We start from the raw sequence: 5,448 nt of genomic DNA, 5'->3' as shown, positions 1-5,448 counted from the left end.
CAATAACAAAGTATTTCTAACTTTAATTTTCTAATAATCTAACTAAATAATAAAATAATAAAGAGTTATATTCTATCTAAAATAGTGTTAAAACTATTGATAATGTTGTTGTTCTTTTTAAAATCGTTGGTTGTGATGAAACCATCCTTCAAAATCTATGAAATTCATACTTGTCATCATGTTAACCATCTCTAAATCCAATTTTGTTATCCAATTTACTTAGGTATCAGAATTTGGTCCAAAATTGCCATACTTTACAAACATAATGTTATTCATAATTTTATACGATTGTCTAATCAGAATCATGTATTTACATAACAATTTAATACATAACTATAATTTTTAAAATATTATGAACTAAGTCACATTGACATTGTTGCTTTGAATTTAACATGAGTTAATAATGTTGTTAATAAGATGATTAGTATAGTAATAGAGTTTTATTCATGTTGAGAGTAATCCCATTATTCCCAACTAGGGTTGAATAATGTTGGCTATGTTTGTGTTGTAGAAAAGAACTCTAGCATAAGGTCTCCAAGGCCTTTCCAAGAAAGTAGAATCATTTCAAAGACATTGCAATTCTTGAACACAAACTTATTTAAATTCTATGAATTTGTTCTCCCTTGTACGGTTATATATCCTACAAAACCCTTTTTCTAACGCCTCTCCAATCACATTTATACTACACCTCTGTCATTGCCAATACAACCATAATACATTTAAATAATCAACAATTCTCATTCAATCCATTTTTATTTTGGTGGAGTTTATGATAATTGTAGTTATAATAGTTACTATGACTAAACAATCTTAACATTATTTAAAAAATATTATTAAGATTAAATTCATATATTTTTTATATGAATTTTACATTAAATTTTAAATTAATTTTTATGATATATAATTCTATAAATATTTATGTGACATTTTATAAGATTTAAAATAAAATTAAACTAAAACTAAGTATTAAAGATGTTCTTGCGACTAAAAAAATGTTATTTTAACTGAAATCATAGACACAATAGTATGCACCTTTTATATTTCAATAAAATTCAATTACCTCAAATAATGACTAGCCAGCACCAAAAATAAAATCAACAGCACTTTAAATGGTATAAAGTTTGTAGTAATGTCTTCTTTGATTGTCCCATAAAGTGTCTTGCAATCCAAAGAATTCAACTCTATAAAAATAAGACTTGTTTCCACTTATAAATGCAGCTACAGGCAGGAGCCGTGGGGTTTGTATTTAGGCCAATTCTATGTTGTCTATGAGTTAGTGTCTAAATTTTGTCTAACTTACTTTTTGTAGTAAGTTTTAATTTTTTTAAAAATTATTTATTGTTATATCTTTTAAATTAAATATTATTTTTTAACCTTTTTTAGTAAATAGGCACCACCTTTTAGGCACCATAGCAATCACCTTGTATTTATTGGATTGTTGTATGTATTCTATTCCAAAAAAAAGTAAATATGAAATTTCTCAAAATATTTGAATTTATTTTCTGAGAAATTATTTTATGAATCATCTTATAGTGCTACTCATATCATAGATACACACATTAATTTAACAAAAAAAATAAATTTTAATTTTCTCAACAATATTTGAATTTATTTTCTGAAAAATTATTTTATAAATTAGACAACTTCTTATTAATTTTTAAGATATTTATTTTTAGTTTTGTAACACCCTAATATTCAAATCCTTATACTCGAGTCATAAGTCAATGATAATAAGGTGGTACGACTCTAAAGGTGAATTTTTAATACATAGTTTATAAGTATAATTGAAAGGAGTATTAATCAAGAAGCCTGAAAAGGAATAAAAATAAAATCGTGAATTCGTAGCACTCACGTATTGACAACTAAAAGATAAAGCGTGAAGTCGAAAGCGATATACAGATAAAGGCATAAAGGAGAGTAAGAGAAGGACAGTATATAGATATATAACATAAGTAAATAGCCACTAGTCGCAACTCGCGAAGTTTAGGCCGGCTAGGGTATAATATAAAATTAGTTGACAACAATATCTCCTAATCTCTCCCAAAAGAAACATAAGAGCCTCTATAAGCAAGTTTTCAAAAGGATTAAATACATAGCATGAGTTCTTTAAAAACAAAAGCAAAGAGAATCTAAGCAAAAGTAAATAAGAAATCTTAGAGGTCCTCGCCGTCTTTCAGACAAACCACAGCTCACCATTGAGCACCTGGACCTGCATCTGAAAAACAAGAGATATATACGGAATGAGAACCCCCGACCCATGGGTTCCCAATACGGTAAAGGTGCCAAATAAATACAATGTATTGTAATAAAAACTCACTAAGCATCCTAAACTTCCTTTCACCAAATATTCATCCTATCTTCTCGCTAATCCATGAATAGGCAACTGTCATAAGGGAATGCTAAATCTGATTCATGTTCCTTATGCTTCCCAACTTTCTAACCCTCCAACAATTCACAATCAGAATTATAAACGAAACCATCTGTCTCAGCAATTCTATATCATTACCTCATATCCTTACCTAGAGCAAGTGAAATCACTTCACTGCATCTGCCCAGGGAGCTCAATTACCTCATTTAATAACCATCATCATTATTCAATTACATCATCAACTCATCTCATCAAGAACAGCCCTCAGCATCAACCGACACCAGTATGAGGGACCTCTCAGTTGTACAAACACAAATAATACAGGCAAGTAATATAAAATAAGGTACAAGTAGAACAAGTAACACATAATTAGGTAACATAACATATATGATATAGCAATCCAAAGTAAATAGGCAAACCCAAACAATCCAAACATATGCAAATGATGTATGTCTACCCTATGGCTGATGATATCATCTGTCGGTTATCAAGCCAACCTGACGTGTCCGGTAGCTAACCCAGGCACAGTCTCTCTGTTGCGCCTTATTACCATTATAGGGAATACGTGCCCTGTCACCATTAGAAAGTATATGAGCCCTGTCACCATTAGAGGGTATATGTTCCCTGTCACCATTAGAGGGTATTGGTGCCCTGTCACCCTTACAACCAGAGAGAAAACACAAGCATACTCACATTCAAACATTTTCCATCATTATTCATTTACCACATTCATTCATAATCACTCTTCATTATTACCAATTCTCAAACAATGATCCGGAGCAAGCGGGACGAACCACGACCCTTGCTACTACCCAGGTATCACAAATACATATTCATTCATAATCACTCTTCATTATTACCAATTCTCAAACAATGACCCGGAGCAAGCGGGACGAACCACGACCCTTGCTACTACCCTGGTATCACAAATACATATCCATTCAAAACTCCATAATTAAACTCATTTATCATAATTCTCCTTTCCTATCTCATACCCGGAGCAAGTGGACAACGCCACTTCCTACTACCCGAGGTCACACGTCACATTCATTTTCAAATCAACATTTCTACACTTCATCAATCACAATTCATTACTCCAAGTCTTTCTTCATCAACAAGTTATCACATTTCCTAGCCTCTTCTCATTACTAGGCATACTATATAAATTTAGGACTTAAAGGATGAAAATGGAGGTTTAGAAGTCTGAAATTCGGCTTTAAAAACTCAAAAATCAAATTTTGCTGAAAACGGAGTCAAGCGTGCGCGTCGCCCACACGCACACGTGGGAAACGGAGAAAAGCGGGTGACGCGTAAGCGTCGCCCATGCGCACATGTGGAAAGTAGAGGGAGGGTGATGCGTGCGCGTCAGCCACGCGTCCGCGTAGATACGTTTTATGCCCCTCGCACAAAACCGGCACGCTACCATCACAACTCTTTGGAATTTATACCACGCACTGCATCAATACAACGATGCGTATGCGTCGACCAGGCGCATGCTTGAGAGAGTAAAAATCGTGAGTGACACGTGCGTGTCGGCCATTCGTGCGTGTCGGAGTACATTTTATAAAAAATTTTACTAAGTTTAAAAAGCTGCAGGATTACATTTTCAAACTCGAACCTTCTGACGGGCATAACTTTTTCGTTTCAAATCATTTTCCACCCGTTCTTCGAACGGCATAAACATCTCGGATCCAATTTTATTTCTAAATAGATTTGTTACAAAACAGGGATCCGGAGTCCAAGTTATGCTCCGTTAAAATAGACCAAAATCACAACTTTCGTAAAAACCAACAAAAACTAAATTTTCAACACAAACCAATTTCAAACCTTTTCAAAACCAACCAAAACTTACCAAAATCAACCTCAACCCTCCTCAACTCATATTTTCAACATCCTCATTAAATTCACAATCCACCACTCCACCATTTTAACCAATCTCAATCAAATAACTCAATTTCAAACAAAATACCATATCATATATTTTATTCCACATCTCAAGTTCCAACAATACCAATTCCATCAACCCCCAATACATATAAATCCATATCATCATACACAACCCACATGCATTACCAATAAAGACATCAATTCCTCCCTCAAAACTAATAACCACATAATCCATACAATCTATTGTAACCAAACAACAACAATCACAATTCCATTCAATCTCATATGACATCACACAATACACACATCACTTACCTTTCTTATCTCTTTCTGGTCTCCGGCCCAAGATTCACGGCCTCCGGCCCAAATTCACAATTTAAATGCATATTCCACAAACTAATATTCATTACCCAATTTATCAAATTCCCAATCCAATCATTAATTTACATTATATATCAACTATACATATTAGTACCAACCATTTACATAATCAAAACTTAATCCTAGGGGCATCTAGCCTAGGAATTCTCATCACACCACACGGTACTTAAATAAAACTTAAACCGTACCTCTTAGAGCCAAACCAATTGATCCTCTTCTTTGAAAGTCTCCACCAACCTTAGCTCCAAGCCTTACCAAAGCCCCACAAGTAATATCAATCTTCCAATTGTGCACCAAAATCACCCAATACTCTAACATATCAATTTTCGCACTTATAATCAATCTAGGGTTCATGAAATTGATAAATCACAAGGGTTAGAGGGTTTCTTACCTTAACCCACTGTATTTTATGATGAACATCACCAATGACTCATATTAGAGCACCCCTAAATAACCAAAATCACAAGATTTCCTCAAAACCCAAATCAAATTTGAATTTAAAGAGAAAAATGAAAACTGGGCAGAAGACAATAAAATACTCACCACAAAACTTAGATAAAATTGTAGAGGATGAGAAGAGTGATGCGTGATCGCAAACAGCTCGTCAATCGGAGTTCCGGAGAGAAAGTTATGGTGATTTAAAGTTTGGGAAGTTAGGTTTTCTTTCTCTCTTCTCTCTATCCGCCTCCTCTCTCATTCTCTAGGGTAAATGAGCTGAAATGCTCATAGCTAGTGTTTATATATGTTGGGTCTTGGGCCCACTTAGGCCCGGTTCACTTGGTTTAGTTCGTTAGTCCAATTTTGGGCCAAAA

Source organism: Arachis ipaensis, chromosome B02 (assembly GCF_000816755.2).
Source record: "Arachis ipaensis cultivar K30076 chromosome B02, Araip1.1, whole genome shotgun sequence".
Taxonomy (NCBI): Eukaryota; Viridiplantae; Streptophyta; class Magnoliopsida; order Fabales; family Fabaceae; genus Arachis; species Arachis ipaensis.
The sequence above is the reverse complement of the archived record's forward strand: the minus strand, read 5'-3'. Positions refer to the sequence as shown.